At 45.2% G+C, this 20,367-nt stretch overlaps 1 protein-coding gene across 3 annotated transcripts in view; it reads left to right on the forward strand.

Moving 5' to 3' along the window:
* TMEM266 (transmembrane protein 266) overlaps nucleotides 1–20,367 on the forward strand; it is a 150,046-nt gene that overhangs the window by 10,164 nt on the left and 119,515 nt on the right. The window contains exon 2 of one of the 3 annotated variants that reach the window (XM_050799853.1): nucleotides 7,813–7,969. The exons of the other annotated variants lie outside the window; for them this stretch is intronic. The gene's annotated coding sequence lies outside the window, so the exon portion shown is untranslated. The remainder of the gene's footprint in view (nucleotides 1–7,812; nucleotides 7,970–20,367) is intronic. 3 annotated transcript variants of the gene reach the window in all.

Consider the following 20,367-nt stretch of genomic DNA (forward strand, 5'->3'; position numbering starts at 1 on the left):
GTCCAGCTGCTCAGGGCTGTCATCAGAGGCTGAGGTTCTATTTAGCATTTTGTTCATGGTCATGGATGGCTGCTTCACCTCCAGGCATTTCATCTGTGTTCCAGTTAGGAAGAAGGAGGAAGGATGAAGATGAAGCATGAAAGCCTTTTTCCTTCCAGGTTTTGCCTTCATATTGGAGAAGGGACTTATTTCTTTATTTTATTCATCAGAACTGTATCACATGACTACCTCTGAATGCTAAGGAGTCTGGAAATGCAACTATTTTGCTTTCTGGCCTCTAGAATAGAGGGTGACAAGGAAGAAAGGAATTGAAATGGGAGCTGTGAGCCAAGCATGTTTATGACAGAAGAACATGGGCACTTCTGCAGAGTCATAAAGTCTTAGAGAGCCAGCTCAGAAAGTAAGTGTGGCTAGGCACAGCTTAAGAGCCCTGGGCACTACTTTAGTACTCTGGGCTACCCACTCCCAGTCAACATTGCCATACCTCTGGAACTTATTCCACCACAGCTAGGCTTTTCCATTCTTATTAAGGATTCAAAGTTCTTGGCTGAGCCCAGGTCACATTTCCATGCTATAACTACATGGCAAGGGTAGGGAGAGAGACAGTATGTCCCCTCCCTCTTGGGCTTCTGTAATGGGGAAGAGGGGACCTTGCCAGCCACCTATCTTGATGTTCCTCCAAATACAGAGAGTCCTCCAATGCTAGGCCACCAAAAATGACAAATATTTACCTTCCCACTATTTTACAGATGTGGAGCCTGAGGCCCAGAAACAGGAAAGGGCTCAGTCAGTGCCACATAGTCGGTGAAGGACAGTCTCAGGAGTTTGTCTTATCCTGACACACCCAGTCTGGTTGGTCCCAGGAAAGCAGCAACTTTCAGTCTTTTCCTTAGGCTCCTTGACGCTCCGTATGATAAAGGGGGTTGTCTTGGGAGGCAGCCCCTCTTTTTTCCAGAAGTTCCTGGGTAGATCCCTTGCTCCCCCAGGAACTTCCAGCAGCTGCTTCCTCTTTGTGTAGTGCCAAGGCTTTACAAAATTAAGAAATGCCGGCCAGGTGCGGTGGCTCCCGCCTGTAATCCCAGCACTTTGGGAGGCCAAGGCGGGCGGATCACGAGGTCAGGAGATTGAGACCATCCTGGCTAACGCAGTGAAACCCCATCTCTACTAAAAACACAAATACTAGCCGGGAGTGGTGGCGGGCGCCTGCAGTCCCAGCTACTTGGGATGCCGAGGCAGGAGAATGGCGTGAACCTGGGAGGCAGAACTTGCAGTGAGCCGAGATGGCGCCACTGCACTCCAGCCTGGGTGACAGAGCAAGACTCCATCTCAAAAAAAAAAAAAAAAAAAAGAAGTACCTCCTCCCTGCAGACAACATTCAGGATTCCTGTCACGGGATGTCAAATGGGATAGTTTGTGAAGATGCTAGGTGGTAAGTATTCCTGCCTTCTGAAGAGGAAGAGCTGGGCACAACCCCACAAGATCTATAGAAAGACTGGTGAACTGTTCTGGCCGCCATTACCCACCTACAGCCTGTGTGAAGGAAAGATGAGGCATTCAAGGAGAGTTGAGTCACTGGGCAGAGTGTGAGGGAAAGTACCATCGTTTGTCCTTACTTCTTCCAGTGTGGGCGGGAGAGGGCTGTTTCTTCCCAGCCAGGAGTGAGGGCTCCAAGAGCACGTCTCCATTTGGTGCCCCTAACTGAGACCCGGTGGAGATTCTCGTAAGACCTCTTGAAAAACCATAGCTGCGTCCCATGAAACATTCAGCATTTGGACACTTGCAACCCAGAGAATGCTGTCAGCCAAGGGAGAGCTGCAATCAAGTGTGAAGACTTTTGCCCCTTTACTCTACTCTTTGGCCCCCCCACCACCCCCACCCCAGGCCCACCACTGACCCTGGAAAGCAAGAAGCAGTGGGGGACAGGGAGGAGGAGAGAAAGAGCAGGCTTCCTCCCCTTCCCCACTGCAAGACCTCAAGCTGTGCTCAGTCTCATCCAGGGCAGGGGGAGGAGCTTTGAACTGTGTGTCAAGTTAAAGATTTGATTTAGACCAGATTCGGCTTTTTTTTTTTTTTTTTTTTTTAGAAAAACACCTGAAAATTAACCTTAATTGAGGTTCTTGAAATTGTGAGTAACCAGAAAGCTATGAAATCTGTCAAAGTTATCATCAAGGGGCAGGGAAGAGAGAGCCAGCAGGGCCAGTTTGAAGACAAAGGTTGGAGTGAAATAAATGTATTTCCAGTTGTAATCACATTCAGATACTTACTAGTTACTCTCCTTTTCCAAATATGACATTCCAAGTTTTGAAAAGAAGCACTGGACCAGCCGGGCATGGTGGCTCACACCTGTAATCCCAGCACTTTGGGAGGCCGAGGTGGGCGGATCACCTTAGGTCAGGAGTTCAAGACCAGCCTGACCAACACGGAGAAACCCCATCTCTACTAAAAATACAAAATTAGCTGGGCATGGTGGTGCATTCCTGTAATCCCAGCTACTTGGGAGGCTGAGGGAGGAGAATTGCTTGAACCTGGGAGGTAGAGGTTGTGGTGAGCTGAGATTGCACCATTGCACTCCAGCCTGGGCAAGAAGAGCAAAATCTCTGTCAAAAAAAAAAAAAAAAAAAAAGCAGCAGCAGCACTGGACTAAGGCCTCAGGACTTCCTGAGTCTAGTTCCACCTTTTTCACAAACTAGGAGTGAGCCTCTGGACAAGTCACTAAGTCACTTCACTTTTCTGGGTCCTGGCATCCTCTTCTGTCCAGTGATGGGATTGGGCTCTATGGTTTGGGTATCCCAGAATAATTTCTCTACTTTTTGTTCTTTCTTTTTTTTGAGACGGAGTCTTGCTCTGTCGCCAGGCTGGAGTGCAGTGGCACGATCTCGGCTTACTGCAACCTCTGCCTCCCGGGTTCAAGCTATCCTCCTGCCTCAGCCTCCTGAGTAGCTGGGATTACAGGCACGCACCACCATGCCTGGCTGATTTTTGTATTTGTGTTTTTAGTAGAGACAGGGTTTCACCATGTTGGCCAGGCTGGTCTCAAACTTCTTACCTTGTGATCCACCTGCCTCAGCCTCTCAAAGTGCTGGGATTATAGGCGTGAGCCACCACGTCCAGCCTTCTTTTTTTTTTTTTTTTTTTTTTTTTGAGATGGAATTTCACTCTTGTTGCCCAGGCTGGAGTGCAATGGTACGACCTTGCTCACTGCAATCTCTGCCTCCCAGGTTCAAGTGATTCTCCTCCCTCAGCCTCCCAAGTAGCTGGGATTACAGGCATGCACCACCACGCCCAGCTAATTTTGAATTTTTAGTAGAGATGGGGTTTCACCATGTTGTTCAGGCTGGTCTCAAACTCTTGACCTCAGGTGATCCACCTGCCTCAGCCTCCCAAAGTGCTGGGATTACAGGCTTGGGCCACCTTGCCCAGCCTTTTTTTTTTTTTTTTTTTTTTTTTTTTTTGAGACTAAGTCTCGCTCCGTCGCCCAGGCTGGAGTGCAGTGGTGTGATCTCGGCTCACTGCAACCTCTTCCTCCCAGGTTCAAGTGATTCTTCTGCCTCAGCCTCCTGAGTAGCTGGGATTACAGGTACCTGCCACCATGCCTGGCTAATTTTTGTATTTTTAGTAGAGATGGGGTTTCATCATGTTGGCCAGGCTGGTCTCAAACTCCTGGCTTCAAGTGATCCACCCATCTTGGCTTCCCAAACAGCTGGTATTACAGGCATGAGCCACCACGCCCGGCCAAATTTCTCTACTTCTGTACACAGTGCAGTTCCTTAAAACAGCAGGACAAAATAATTCACACAGTGAGCTGGCTTTACAAATTGTACTTCGGTTATATTTGTTGGAAGAGTCAAGCATAGATGAATGGCATTTGGCAGAAGAAAACCTTAGTATATCTGAAACCCTTAATTATACACCGTAGGCAGCTTTGTAGCTTGGTCTGTGTCAAAAGACACCACACTATCAAATGACACATTGTAGAAATATTCAGAATTTTGCAAGAGCTTGTTCATGAGTGGCATGATTGGCCTGTGTCAGACAGTTAACATCCGCATTTCCACCTGAGTCTGCATTTGAAAACCTGAACTCTCCTGGCCTCTTGTCCAGTTCCTGTGGAGATGAGTCCATTGAAATTGACCACACTCAATGGAACGTTTGAGGCCTGTAGTTTGAGGCCACATGTTTTATTTTCAGATTTTGTTTGTAGTCGAATACTATTGCCACACTAGGTGTAAGTTTTATACACAGCTTTTCATGTGTTTTTATTGTATAAGGAATACATGAAAGTCACACATAAATTACATAATTCACATAATGCATAAATTAGAAATGCTTTTTTGCATTAAGGAAAAAAAGTCGTCTATAATCTTACTACCCATAGATAATTATTATTCACCTTTTGTGCCTGTCCTTTCAGACTGGTTATTCATATGCACATATCTGTATATGAATGATGTTTTATTTTTCATTTTTAATTGTGGTGAAGTACACATAACATGCAATTTACAGTTTTAACCATTTTAAAATGTATGGTTCAGTGTTGTTAAGTATATGGATTTGTGCAGTCGTCACCACCATCCACGTCTGGAATTCTTTTCACCTTGCAAAGTCAAAATTGTACCCATTAAACACAAAAACTCTACTCCTTTACAGCTTTGCCCTATCCCCACTTTATGATATTGACATCTCAAATTAATACTTATATAATATTGTATTTTATAATATGTTTTAATGTATTATATGTCCTCTTTGCTGAGGACAGCAAAGAGGCCTGTGGAATGAGAATGTCGAGATTGAGGGGATAGGAAATAAACTGGAAAGGGAGAATTTAGGGCCTTGTACACCATGGTGATGATTTGAATTTCATAAAATTTACTGAGACACTTTTGGAGTATTGACAGCAGAGGAGCGGCATGACTGAGATTGAGAAGAGTCACTTGACTGCGATGTGGAGGTAGACCACATGGGGAGAGGAGGAGACAGGAAGGCACTTAGGGAGCTGTTTCAGTAACCCAGGTAAGAGATGGGGTAGCTTGAACCAGGGTGATGTCAGTGTGGGGCATGGGGTTGGACTCTGGATATATTTTGAAAGTGGAGCTGATAGGATTTGCTGATGGATTGGTTGTGGGGTGAGAGAGAAAGAAAGAAGTCAAGATTAACTTCAAGGTTTTTGGCCTGAACAATTGGAGGGATAAAATTGCCATTTATTCCAGTGGAGATGGAGGAGGAGCAGATTTTAAGTAGGGGAAAATAAAGAGTTCTGTTTCAATCATGCTACATTTTACAATCTGTGAGACATCTAATTGAAGATGTCAAGTAGACAGTTGGATATGCAAGTCTGATGTCAGGGGAGAATATGGGGCTGGAGACAGAAATTTTAGAGCCAGGGTATGTGGATGACATTTTGAGCCATGACATTGAATGAGCTCACCTAGGCCCTGGGAGAGAAGGTAGATGGAGAAGAGAAAGGGGCTGAGTAATGAGCCCTGGGGCATAGCAACAGTTAGAGGTCAAGAGGAGGAGGAAGACCCAGAGGAGGAAATTGAGAAGGAGCATTCAATGAAAGGAGAGGAAAACCAAATGGTGTGGTCTCCTGAAAGCCAGGCAAAATAGTGTTTCAAGGAGCTGTAAGTGATAGGTTGTGTCTAATGCACCTAGGAGGTTGCATGTTTTACTTGTCAATATGAAGGTCATAGCTTATGTTTGAGATGAAGCTTCAGACACCAGGGTCTGTGTCTACTTAATGATATGACATGTTGGGGTCTCCTCAATCAGACAATTCTCTCTCATTTTGTTGCTTCATTAATTCAGCAGACATTTATCAGACACTTTCTACGTGCTTCACACTTCTAGGCACAGAGAGTAACCAAAATGAATCACACCACAGCCCTTGCTTTTAAAATAGGTTAGGAGTCCGAGACTTAGATATATAGGAGTGTCAGATCTGAGTCTCGGGATTCTTAGGATTCTTTTCTCATCTATCATATACATTTTTAAATTGGGGCTGTATTTTGTCTACACAAATTATTCACCACATTCTGGAGGAGAATGAAGAGAAGGCAGTTTTTTGTTTGTTTGTTTGTTTGTTTGTTCCCCTTTTGAGACACGGCTTTTCTCCGTGTCCCAGGCTGGAGTGCAGTGGCACAGTCATGCCTCACTGCTGCAGCCTCCATCTTCCAGGACCAAGCAATCCTCCCTCAGCCTCCCGAGTAGCTAGGACCACAGGTACACACCACCATGCCTGGCTAATTTTTTCATTTTACTGTAGAAACAGGGTTTCACTCTGTTGCCCAAGCTGGTCTCAAACTCCTTGGCTCAAGTGATCCTCCTGTCTAGGGCTCCCAAAGTGTTGGGATTACAGGCATTAGCCACTGTGCCTGGCCAAGAAGGCAGCTCCTCAAGCCTTCTAACATTCCATCCTGAAGATCTGTGCCTTATTTCTTGATAGCAAATCACCTCTCCTGCTTCTTGATTATCTTTCTAGTTATCGGTTATATAAGAAAACTTTCTCTTCTAACTGAATGTTAAATATCTCATCTTCCAGGAGACAGACATCTAACTTTCTAAATACATTAACCCAATATAAATACACTCCTTCTCTTGGACCCTCAAGCAATGGGTGCTTCTTTCCTGCCTGAGAATAAACAACAGTATTGTTGATGTGGGCTCTGGCCTATGCTTAAATATTCACGCGGTCCCTTTACATTCATAAACCAACAATTTAACAAAATTCCAACAATATGCTATATTACATCGTCGAGTCTTATTTGAGAAAGAAAATCCCACTCAGGAAGAGTTTACCAATTCCTAGGCAGAAATGATACCCACAGGCAGAGCAAGAAGACCTCATAGTTAGGCAAGATCATGAGCAGGTGTGGAGGGTAAGGAACGGTTATGAATGGTTCCTGGGAAGGTCGGGCATTAAGTGGGCTTCAAAAGGAAAAGATTTGAACAGGTAGGGCAAAAGATAATTATGCAAGAGTATTTGATAGCATATTTAAAGATGATGCTGATTGTGATTACAATTTATAATAGGCTGGCCTGAAAAGATGGATTTTTTTTTCATCCATCTTTTGGAAAAGATGGATTCATTGCCAGAAGTAATTCATTTTTAACCATGCACACATGAAATCCAGTCATGTATTGAGGGGACTTATGATATAAAAACTCTGAATAACCTTTTTTTTTTTTTGAGACAAGGCCTCACTCTGTCACCCAGGCTGGAGTGCAGTGGCACAGTCTTGGCTCGCTGCAACCTCTGCTTCATGGGCTCAAGTGATTCTCCAGCCTCAGCCTCCCAAGTAGCTGCGGCTATAGGCACATGCCACCACACCTGGCTAATTTTTGTATTTTTTATAGAGACAGGCTTTCGCCACGTTGTCAAGGCTGGTCTTGAACTCCTGAGCTCAAAGTGATCCATCCACCTCAGCCTCCCAAAGTGCTGGGATTAGATGTGAGCCACCATGCCTGGCCCTCAGATAACCTTTTAGAAGGATGTCGATTATGCGTAGTGATGGTGAGGTGCCTTTGAATTTGGAAATAAGCTTGCCTTAATTTGCCTATTTATTTTCATTCATGTGTGAGACATTGAAGACATATCAACACGCATACAATCCCAGTCCTCAAAATCCACAAATGGTGGTGTGGTAAGTCAAAAGCTGGTCCTGTACAAGATATCCACAGAAATCCCTGGAACCTGTGAATGTTACCTTATCTGGAAAGGGGGTCTTTGCAGATGAGCTTAAGTTAAGGATCTTGAGATAAGATAATTCTGGATTATCAGATGGGCCGTAAATACAATCACAAGTGTCCTTATAGGAGAGAGGCAGAGGAAGATTAGCTTCAGAAGAAATTGTGGCAGCAACGTGACCGTGGATACAGAGACTGGAATGATGAAGCCACAAACCGAGGAGTTCCTAGAGTGACCAGAAGCTGGAAGAAGAAAGGAGTGGATTCTCCCCTACAAGCCTTGGAGGTAGGCCCTCACGACACCTTGATTTTGGACCTCTGGCCTCCAAAACTGTGAGAGAATAAGTTTCTATTGTTTGAAGCCACTAAGTTTTTGGTGATTTGTTTTAGCAGCCAAAAGAAACTAATACAGATGGTATTCATTCTTATGGGAGTAAACACATGGTAAATGTGGATTTGAAAGAACCCAATACTTTAGCCAAGGTGACCTTCTTTGTAAGGGAGGGAAGTCCAGAACACAATTGTCATTTAGTATCCATTTGTTTAACATCCTGTTTAGAGAAAAACTGTGTGGGTGGAAGAGGGGCAATTGACCTGAGAACACAGAGAAGAGAAGCCAGAGAACTACAGATTTGCAGCGAATGTCACCGACTCTGTCAGGCCTGAATTTTGTGGTGGTGGAGACAAAAGCTTTGTTGTGGTCCTGGAGGGGTCACTGGGCTTCCCCGTGGTCTGGATAGATCCCCTTAAGGTGCCCTGCCTCTTTGCTTTGATTCCATGCGACTTACAGTCACGGAGCAGCTTCCAAGTGTTCTGACCCGGGGCCCTGGCAGTGAATATGAGCATTTTCAATACTGGAATAAAAGCCTCCTCTCTTTCTCACACACATACAGATGAATACATTTTCAGCTTGATTTTTATTTCTTGTGAGTCTGATTAGCACAACCTACCTAATCATGCTAAGTTTGACTCAACCTTGAGTCTGACAAAACTTGAGGCCACATCCTGACACTTAGTAACTATTTGCCAAGCTAAAGCCACACAATGAAAATTGATACACAGCCTTTGGGTCTTCCAGATACTATCTAATGTCACCATTGATCTCTCTGTGCTACCTCAAGGGACATCACACTTCTCCCTCAATTCAAAATCTGGGAAATGTGTTTATTCAGCAGTTTTTTTCTGGGCATTTACCTATGAGGGTGAACTGAGGAACTGCCAGGGCTGGAGAGTTCCTTCCCTAGAGGGAAGAACAACCTCAACTCCTGTGTGAGTTTCCTGTGGCTGCTGTGTTAAAACACTACCACAAACTGTGTGGCTTAAAACAATGGAAGTTTACTCTCTCACAGTTCTGGAGGACAGAAGTCCAATATCAAGGTGCTGACAGGGACGCACTCCCTCCATAGGCTCTGGGGGAAAAGTCTTCCTTTTCCAACAAAGCCAAATTCCTTGACTGTGGCAGCATAAATCCAATCTCTGTCTCTGTCTTCCCGAGGCCCTCTCTTCTCTGCCCCACCCATAATCACTCTGGGTACCACCCAGGTTATTGCCATCTTGGCATTCATATTCTGAGCTCAGAAGGTCACAGGGGATGTGCTTGGTGGCTCACGCCTATAATCCCAGCACTCTGGGAGGCCTAAGTGGGCGGATCACTTGAGGCCAGGAGTTTGAGACCAGCGTGGCCAACATGGTAAAAAGCCATCTCTACTAAAAATACAAAAATTAGCTGGGCATGGTGGCACACCCCTGTAGTCCCAGCTACTTGGGAGGCTAAGGTTGGAGAATCACTTGAATCCCAGAGGCAGAGGTTGCTGTGAGCTGAGATCATGGCATCTCACTCCAGCCTGGGCAACACAGCAAGACTACATCTCAAAGAAAAAAAAAAAAAAAAAAGTCACAGGAAGGCAGGTCTCCGTGTTACTCTTCTTCCTTATAAGGATACTTGTCGTTGGATTTAGCGCCCACCCTAATCTAGTATGACCTCAACTAATTACCTCTGTAAAGATGCTATTTTTAAATAAGATCACATTCTGACCAGGCGTGGTGGCTCACGCCCGTAATCCCAGCACTTTGGGAGGCTGAGGCGGGCAGATCACAAGGTCAGGAGTTCAAGACCAGCCTGGCCAACATGGTGAAACTCCATCTCTACTAAAAATACAAAAATTAGCCAGGCCTGGTGGCGTGTGCCTTTAGTCCCAGCTACTCGGGAGGCTAAGTGAATCCGGGAGGCAGAGCTTGTTGTGAGCCGAGATCATGCCACTGCACTCCAGCCTGGGACAGAGCGAGACTCCGTCTCAAAAAAAAAAAAAATCACATTCTGAGGTTTTAGGTAGACATGAATTAGGGCGGTGGGGGGTGGGCAGTGCAGGGGGACATGAGTCAACCCACTATAGGTCATAAGTCTGGAAAAGATGCTAAGACTAGAGCAAATCTTGATTATGGTAAGTAAATATGAGGTCAACAACAGCACAGACTAAATAGACCTCAATTTGTAAGTGCAAGAGCTATAAGATAGCATAAAGCTTGGCAGTAATTGAGAGGCCACCTTATTTGTGTCAGCAATGACTTAACAGTGATGTTTCCTTTTAAGATCCTTAGACCGGGTGTGGTTGCTCACACTTATAGTCCCAGCACTTTGGGAGGCCAAGGCAGGCAAATCACTTGAGGTCAGGAGTTTGAGACCAGCCTGGCCAATGTGGTGAAACCCCGTCTCTACTAAAAATACAAAAATTAGCCAGGCATGGTGGCAGGTGCCTGTAATCCCAGCTACCCAGGAGGCTGAGGTGGGAGGATGCAGTGAGCTGAGATCGTGCCACTGCACTCCAGCCTGGGTAAGAGAGCGAGACCCTGTCTCAAAAAAAATAAAAAATAAATCCTAAAGGCACCATTTCTTTTTTTGTTTTGTTTTGTTGTGAGACAGTCTCTCTCTGTCACCCAGGCTGGAGTGCAGTGGCACGATCTTGGCTCACTGCAACCTCTGCCTCCAGGGTGAAGCGATTCTCCTGCCGCAGCCTCCTGAGTAGCTGGGAATACAGGTGTGCACCACCATGCCTGGCTAATTTTTGCATTTTTAGTAGAGATGGGGTTTCACCATGTTAGTCAGGCTGGTCTTGAACTCCCGACCTCGTGATCCACCTGCCTCAGCCTCCCAAAGTGTTGGGATTACAGGCATGAGCCACTGTGCCCTGCCGAAGGCACCATTTCAAACTGGGAACAACTACCTGTCCATCGAGCCCTCCTGCCCTCCTCTCATTAGGATTATTTCAGCAGACTGCTTTCTGCAGATGGAGCTAGTTCCCATATCACCTGCTGTTCTTTGCTGGAGCGGCCACCTGTCTCCTGGCCCAGGGCCCTCACAGCTTTGTAACTCTCCATGGACACTCCATGGATTTTTTTCTTTTTTTTTTTTTTTTTTTTTTTTTTTTTTTTTTTTTAGGACACAGGGTCTTGCTCTGCCACTGAAGCTAGAGTGAAATGGCATGATGATAGTTCACTGCAGCCTCAAACTCCTGGGCTCAAGCAATCCTCGCAGCTCAGCCTCAGAGTAGCTAGGACTATAGGCGTGCGCCACTGTGCCCAGCTAATTTTTTTTTTTTTAATTTGTAGAGATGAGGTCTCATTTTGTTGCCCAGGCTGGTCTCCAACCCTTGGCTTCAAATGACCCTTCCATCTAGCCTCCCAAAGTGCTGGGATTATGGGCATGAACCACCGTACCCAGCACCCTGGGGATGATTCCGAAGGCCCCTTTCTCTACTGAGATAGATTTTTCTTCTAACAGCTGCCTCACCTATAATCACTCTCTCTGGTTACCACTCAGGTTATTGTCATCTTGGCACTCAGGGGTGCTGATACTATTTTTTTTTTTTTTTTTGAGATGGAGTCAAAAAAAAAAGGTCACAAGAAGGCATGTCTCCATGTTACTTTTCTCCCATGCTATTGACTATGGACAAGTCATTGACCTCATCTTTAGTTAGCTTAACCTGTGATGCACTCCAGTATTCCTTTCTTATCCTTCCCTTTCCAGTAAGAGGATAATGTGTTCTCTGCCAGAGTATTTACCTTCTGCATCCCCAAACTGCCTTATTTTTTAGTTTATTCATAGGAAACCCTGGAGGTCACATTATGAAAATTAAACCCACCCTTAAGGCAAAAACTGCCTGTATCACCTTGCACTGTGCCTAGGCTCGCTAATGATGATGTTTCAGCCATACTGAAGCAAAACATCTAAAGCCAATAAGAAGGGAATCAAATGAATAGGCTCCCAAGTTGCCCTGGCTCCTTGTGGTTGAGTCCGTTGGACCTAGGTTCTAGTTCCAGGTCAGACACTCACTGACAGTGTAGACCTGGGCAAGGTTCTTCACCTCCCTGAACCTGAGTGTCCATGTCTGTAAATTGGGTCTGTATACTTTGAGGTTGTTGTGAAAATTTGGTGAGATGGTGAATATATGAGAAAGCTTCCAACACTACCAGTTACATGGTCACCACACTGCAAATCTGCCCACCATGATCATGGGGACAATCCATGGTACAGCTGGAAAACAGTCCCTATCTGATGGCATCATGCAGATTCAGGAAAATGCCCCCTGGACCACATGACTGTAACAATGCTTCTCCCAACAGTAGTGTTTTTTCCTCTAGAGCTTTCCCTATTTTCCCACCCTTTTCTCTTACCTCAAAGGAAGAGTCATTCTTCCTTTTCAAAACTAATGATCTTTGTATTCTCAATTCCATCCCCCCCACCTATGTCAGAACTGTGTTTCCATGCTTCATCTCTTCATCCTCTATTGGCTGTATTGCCTGAACAAACTCAAGTCATGTCTTTGCTTAAAAACACTCTTCCCACAACCCTGTAGCCTGCTCAAAATACATAGAGTCCCTTTTTCCTTTAGATGTCAAATTTCTTGAACACTTCCAAACTTTATTAATTCAACAAATGTATGTTATGTATGACTGTTTTCATCCATTTTGCATTGCTATAAGGGAATCCCTGAGACTGGACAGTTTATAAAGAAAATAAGTTTCTTTGGCTCATGGTTCTGGATGGCACTGGTATCTGCTTGGCTTCTGGTGAGGTTTTCAGTAAAGGTTTTCACTCATTAACAGTGGTAGAAGTGAGGGAAGAAGGGAAAATGTATTCCAAGAGTTGGTCAGGTAGAGAGAAGAAAATAATATATTATAATGCTTTCAACAGGGTATTATGATGGAGTCAGGCCCTGTATGTTATTGGAGCACAGAATTGCAGCAATTAACTCAGGCTGGGGGGGTGGTGCAGATGTGAAATAATCAGTAACACCTCTGATAGGATGCCTTTACTCACGGCAGAAGGTGAAGGGGAGGCAAGCCTGGCACATGGTGAAAGAAGGAGCAAGAGAGCCACCAGGCTCTTTAAACAACCAGCTGTGGCATGAACTAATAGAGCAAGAACTCACTCGTTACCATGGGGAGGGGACCTAGCCATTCATGAGGGATCCACCCCCGTGACTCAAGCACCTCCCACTAGTTCCCACCTCCAACACTGGGGATGAGAGTTGGAGATGACAAACATCCAAACTAGATCAATGGTCACGTGCTAGGTGCAATGACAAGCAATGGGGAGCCGTCAGAGGTGCTGATACTATTTTTTTTTTTTTCTTTGAGATGGAGTCTTGCTCTGTCGCCCAGGCTGGAGTGCAGTGGCACAATCTCAGCTCACTGAAAGTAAGGCTAATACTATTAACACCAGTTTTCCTGCTCCTTGGTCTCGAGCAAGGTAACGACCAAATTCTTAGCAGCTTCTAGTCTGGCGCTTGCCTGGCACTCATCCCTCAGGTGAGGCCCATCAGTCTTTTTTCTTCAGGCTCACCGGCTTAATTGCTGTTTCTCGAACAGTCCCAAATTCACTTCCACCATAGGGAGGAAACATACTTCACCCACTTAATTCCTGCATCTCCTTTAGCTCTCATTTCAAACATTATTTCTTCAAGGAGGCCTTCCATGCCCTCACCCCCATACCATCTAGGCCAGATTCTCCTTTTGTGTGCTGGTAGACTCATCACTTCCTTTCTTCAGAACAGTTAACTCAGTTTCTAATTCTCCATGTGTGAGTGTAATTACTTGATTGTCTTTTCTGCCCTACTGCCTACACTCTCATGGGAGCAGGAGCCGTGACTGTTTTAATTCACCATCCTGTGTACATCACCCAACATAGCATCTGTCCAGCATGGGCCATCATCAAACAGTGGTAGAAGGAAAGGAGGGAGGGAAAAGAGTATTCCAAGAGTTGGTCAGGTAGAGAGAAGGAAATAATGTATTATAATGCTTTGAGCAGAGTATTAGGATGAGGTCAGGCTCTGTATGTTATGGGAGCACACATTGTAGCAGTTAACTTGGGGTGGGGAGTGATGTAATCAGTAACACTCCGAAAAGATGAGCAGCCAGGCATGTGGTCGCTCATTACGGGAATGACACCAAAGTGTTGGGTTGTCTGAGGCAAGTGGATCACCAGAGCCCAGGAGTTCAAGACCAGCCTGGGCAACATAGTGAGACCCTATCTTTATGAAAAATCAAAAAAACTAGGTGTGGTGGTACATACCTGTAGTCCCAACTATTCAGGAGGCTGAGGTGGGAGGATTGCTTGAGCCTGGGAGTTAGAGGCTGCAATGAGCTGAGATTGCACCACTGCTCTCCAGCCTGGGCAACAGAACAAGACCCTGTCTCAAAAAGAAAAATAAAAGAAAAGAAAAAGAAAGGATGAGTAGGCATTAGCTAGGCAAATAAGGAAGAAAATGGCATTCTGGCAGCAGGAAGGTTTATACAAAGATGTGAAAAGACTTCATGAATTAAGGGAACTAAGTGAGGTCAGCATGACAGGCATGAAGGGAACATATAGAGAAATAGCAAGAGATGAGTTTGGGCAACTGGGACACAGGTCATGAAGGACCTTGTCTATTTCTGGTGGAATTTGGACATATTTAAGAGCCAGAGATGAAGTGTTTTTTTTTTTTTTTTTTTTTTTTTTTTTTGAGACGGAGTCTCACTCTGTCGCCCAGACTGGAGTGCAGTGGCACGATCTTGGTTCACTGCAACCTCCGCCTCCCAGGTTCAAGCAATTCTTCTGCCTCAGCCTCCCAAGCAGCTGGGACTACAGGTGCATGCCACCACGCCCGGCTAATTTTTTGTATTTTTAGTAGAGATGGCGTTTCACCATATTGGCCAAGCTGGTCTCCAGCTCCTGACCTCATGATCTGCCTGCCTCGGCCTCCCAAAGTGCTGGAATTACAAGCGTGAGCCACTGCACCCGGCCCAGAGATGAGTTTTTAAGTAGGGAAATAGTATGATCAGATTTGCATTTTCTTTTTCTTTTTTTTTTTGAGACAGAGTCTCACTCTGTCACCCAGGCTGGAGTGCAGTGGCGTGATCTCAGCTCACTGCAACCTCCACCTCCCAGGTTCAAGCTATTCTCGTGCCTCAGCCTCCCGAGTAGCTGGGACTACGGGCATTCACCACAACACCTGGCTAATTTTTTTTATTTTTAGTAGAGACAGGGTTTTACCATGTTGGTCAGGCTGGTGTTGAACTCTTGACCTCAGGTGATCCACCTGTCTCGGCCTCCCAAAGTGCTGGGATTACAGGCATAAGCCACCGTGCCTGACCCAGATTTGCATTTTCAAAAGAACTCTTTAGGCAACAGAAACTCTCACACATGGCTGGTGGTGTTATAAAATGGTATAGCCACTTTGGAAAGTGTTTGGCAGTCTCTTATAAAGTTAAACATACACCTACCCTACAAACTGGCAATTCTACTCCTAGGTATTTAACTAAAAGAATTGAAAATATATGCCAAAAAAGACATACAAAAATGCCCACAGGCCGGGCACGGTGGCTTACACCTGTAATCCCAGCACTTTGGGAGGCCAAGGCAGGCAGATCACCTGAGGTCAGGAGTTTGACACCAGTCTGGCCAACATGATGAAACCCCATCTCTACTAAAAATACAAAAAATTAGTTGGGTGTGGTGGCACGCACCTTTAGTTCCAGCTACTTGGGAGGCTGAGGCAGGAGAATTGATTGAAACTGGGAGGTGGAGGTTGCATTGAGCTGAGATCGTGCCATTGCACTCTAGCCTGGGCAATGAGAGCGAAACTCCATTTCAAAAAAAAAAAAAACTGTCCATAACAAATTTTTTATAAGAGCCAAATTGGAAATGATCGAATTTTTCATCAACAGGTGGAAAAAACAAACTATGGGATACCCATACAGTTGGATACTACTCAGCACTATAAAACAGCAAACTACTCATAAATGCAGTAACCTAGATGGATCTCAGACATTACGTTGAGCTGAAGAATCCAGGCACAGAATAATCCATGCCATAGGATCCCATGTGTAAACAGTCTAAGAACAGGCAATGCTAAGCAATGGTGATAGAAATCAGGACAGCAGTTGCCTCTGGGTGTCAGAGGCTTAACTGCAAAGTCCCTAGAGAACTTTCTTCGGTGATGGAAATGTTTTATATCTTTGTTACTGGTGGAGGATGTTCGGGTTCTTGGTGTCTTGAACAAAGAATTGGACAAAATGCATAAACAAAGCAAGGAAAGAATGAAGCAACAAAAGCAGAGATTTGTTAAAAATGAAAGTACACTCCACAGGCTGGGAGCAGCCCGAGCAAGGGGCCCAAGGGCCTGGTTACAGAATTTTCTGGGGTTTAAATACCCTCTAGAGGTTTCCCATTGATTACTTGCTGTAATCATGTATGTATGTAAATGAAGTAGTGGCCCATGATCAGTCTGATTGGTTGTGGGAGGGGACTAATCAGAGGCTGAAGTGAAGTTACAAAGTTACAGCCTATGCAAAGGTCTGATTTGTTGCAGAAAGCAACCAATCAAAGGTTAAAGTTAAGTAACAAAGTTATACTCCTATGCAAATGAAGACTTGGCCCACAACCAGCCTGATTGGTTGTAGGAGGGGAACATTCAGAGGTACTTCCAATTTTTCATCTGCCATGCAGAAAAAGGGAGCAGGTTGTGGGGGTGGGGGGGCGTGTTGCAAAGGGAGTACCTTCTGGTCCTTCTGTTACCTGGGCATGGAAAGTTGGGGCTTTCCTTTTGATTTAGTTCTAGGAAGTCAGCATGTATTGGCCTTAGGTTCCCTGCCTCCAGTCTCTCTTCTCCTGCCTCATCTTGACAGGGTTGGTGGTTATTTTCAAATCCATCAAACTGTACACTTAAAATGCGTGTATTGTATATAAATTGTGCATCATTTTTTTAAAGTACTAGAGAAAAAAGACTTCTTTGGAAGTGGTATGGAGAAGGCTGAAAGAGGGGATTGAGACTGGACATGGGGAGATTATAATAATGCAGCTGAAAATTTTTAAGGCTAGAATTTAAGCAGTGGCAGTGGGGATGGAGAAAGGGGATGAATTTCTAGATTGAGATGACAGAATTGATAAGGCTTAAGTGATTAGAGAAGAGGAAAGGGTTAAGAAAATTTGGTGTTATACCCTTTGGTAGTATAGGTATATTTGGTGAAAATTGGGACACAGGTTTTAGGGGGAGATTTTTGGTGAAGGATATGAGTTTCAAAAATATTGAGGTTGTTGCACATCTGGGCATCTACAGGTCCACTGGACAGAACTAACAGCTGTGGGTCTGAGACTCTGGGAGAGTCCTGGGCTGGAGATAAGGACCTAGAGTCATCAGGAGGTAGGCATCATTGAAATAATCATGAATGGGAGCGTGTATGGATTAAGCAGAGACAAGAGCTAAAAACAGAACCTGGAAACCTTGACATTTAAAGGGCAGTAGGGAACACACAGCCCTTGAAGGAATCCTAGGAGACCTTAAAATGTCACATCACAGAAGCCAAAGAAGGGAAAAGTGATGAAACAAATGTGAGGGGCTGATGTCAAATGCTGTGGAAGTCAAGTCAAAAAGAACTGCTCCCTCACCACTCCCTCTCTCCTAAGCCCCCCTCAAATCTCAGCAGCTGCTTTCTCAGGCTACTGGAATGTCTTTTCCTGAAGGTGCGCAGAGATTTCCAAGTCTCCAGATCCAGTGATCTATTCACCACCTCATCTCTTACAACCTCTCTGCAACCATCAAACAGGTTCTTGAAATTTTCTCCTAGGCCTTTGTGACTACAGGGTCTTTGTTACCCTCAAAGCACCCTCAGCATGGCTCTTCTTCCTGCCTCCTGAACATAATCTTTCCCCAAAGTCCTATCCTCTTTTCTTCCTCAACATCTACTGAAGTGTCTTCTAGTGGTTAGACCTATGCTAGGTGCCCATGATACCAATAAGTAAAACATAAGCCCAGCTTTTAAGGGGTTGATGGCATAGCCATAGAGGAAGATGAAAATAGATGGCAGTAAAACAGTGTGATGAAACGTTATTAGCAGGGTACTCTGGGAGTGTACAGGGAGCAGCTGGGCCTGAAGAAGTTAGGAAAGAAACAGTAAATAGAAAAGCATCAGCCAGGCCTAGTGGCTCACACCTACAATCCTAGCACTTTGGAGGGCAAGGCAGGAGGATCCCTTGAGCCCAGGAGTTCGATATCAGCCTGGGCAACATAGGGAGACCTTGTCTCTATTGAAAAGAAAAAAAAAGAAAAAAGAAAAAAATGTGGTTGGGCACGGTGGCTCATGCCTGTAATCCCAGCACTTTGGGAGGCCGAGATGGGTGGATCACGAGGTCAGGAGATCGAGACCATCCTGGCTAACGCAGTGAAACCCCGTCTCTACTAAAAATACAAAAAATTAGCCAGGCATGGTGGCGGGCACCTGTAGTCCCAGCTACTCGTGAGGCTGAGGCAGGAGAATGGCGTGAACCTGGGAGGCGGAGCTTGCAGTGAGCCGAGATCACACCACTGCATTCCAGCCTGGGTGACAGAGCAAGACTCTGTCTCAAAAAAAAAAAAAAAAAGAAAAAAGAAAAAAAAGACTGGGCATGGTGGTTTATGCCTGTAATCCCAGCACTTTGGTAGGCCAAGGCGGGTGGATCACTTGTAGTCAGGAGTTCAAGACCAGCCTGACCAACATGGTGAAACCCCATCTCTACTAAAAATACAAAAATTAGCCAGGCATGGTGGCACATGCCTGTTATTCCAGCTATTCGGGTAGCTGAGGCATGAGAATCGTTTGAACCCGGGAGGCAGAGGTTGCAATGAGCCGAGATCGTGCCACCGCACTCCAGCCTGGGCAACAGAGCAAGACTCTGTCTCAAAAAAAAAAAAAAAAAAAGAGGAAAAAGAAAAGTATAGAGTCTTCAAGAGGAAGTATTACAGGGTGTGAGCAGGGGCAGTGATCTTCAGAAGTTTCTTTTTTTAATTAATTAATTTATTTATTAATTTATTTTTTGAGAGGGAGTCTCGCTCTGTTGCCCAGGCTGGAGTGCAGTGGTGCGATCTCCGCTCACTGCAAGCTCCACCTCCCAGGTTCATGCCATTCTCCTGCCTCAGCCTCCCAAGTAGCTGAGACTACAGGCGCCTGCCACCACGCCTGGCTAATTTTTTTGTATTTTTAGTAGAGACGGGGTTTCACTGTATTAGACAGGATGGTCTCAATCTCCTGACCTCGTGATCTGCCCGCCTCGGTCTCCCAAAGTGTTGGGATTACAGGCATGAGCCACCGCGCCTGGCCCAGAAGTTTTCTTAATAGCTGAATTGTAGAATTTGTGGGGTTGAAGGGTGAGAGGGAGGGCTGGAAATGGAAATGGGGAGAGAGAAATTGCAAAAGGTTGTGTATGATACTAATAAGTTTAAACATTCTATGAGCAGGAGGGAGGTAGCTAGGGTCTTAAATAGGGAAAAGATGTGGTCATGCATGTTTTGTTTTGGGACAATCACTAACTGAATGAAGGATGGACTGACAGGAGAGGTGAGGGCAGAGGTGAGGGCAGAGGCGAGGGCAGAGGGGCCAGTTGAGAGTTGTTTCAGTAATCCAAGTGAGAAATAATGAGGATCTGAATTAGGGTAGCAGTGAGAATAGAGAAGATGGTGAAACTTCAGAGACATTTCTGAGAGATTTGAGAGGATTTGGCAACTGGCTGCGGGCTATAAAAGAGGGAAAGATTGAGGATGACTCCATGGCTCTTAACTGGGAAGATTTGGGTGGATGGTAACTTCACAAGACAAAATAAAAACCACAAGCATGGAAACAGCCTTTGGATGGAGGTAAGATAATCAATTAAGATTTGGACTGAATAATTTTGAAATTTGTGTGTGACATTTAGTGCTTTGTGTCATTAGATAGTTGGTGGCTGAAATCATAGTGCTAGATGAGCTATTTCAGAAAGCCCATTTATGAGAGAGACCATCAGTGGGTAGAGATGGGACATCAGAATTATCAGTATTCAAAAGTTGGGAAGAGGGCCAGGCATGGTGGCTCACTCCTATAGTCCCAGCACTTTGGGAGGCTGAGGTGGGTAGATTGCTTGAGGCCAGGAGTTCAAGACCAGCCTGGCCAACATGACGAAACCCTGGCTCTACTAAAAATACAAAAATTAGCCAGGCATGGTGGTGCACACCTGTAATCCCAGCTGCTCAGGAGGCTGAGGCAGGAGGATCACTTGAACCTGGGAGGTGGAGATTGCAGTGAGCCGATACCATACCACTGCACTCCAGCCTGGGTGACAGAGAAAGACTGTCTCAAAAAAAAAAAAAGGAGATAAAGAAAAAAAGGTTGGGAAAAGGATGCAGAACCTCAAAGGAA

Source organism: Macaca thibetana, chromosome 7 (genome assembly GCF_024542745.1).
Source record: "Macaca thibetana thibetana isolate TM-01 chromosome 7, ASM2454274v1, whole genome shotgun sequence".
NCBI lineage: Eukaryota > Metazoa > Chordata > Mammalia > Primates > Cercopithecidae > Macaca > Macaca thibetana.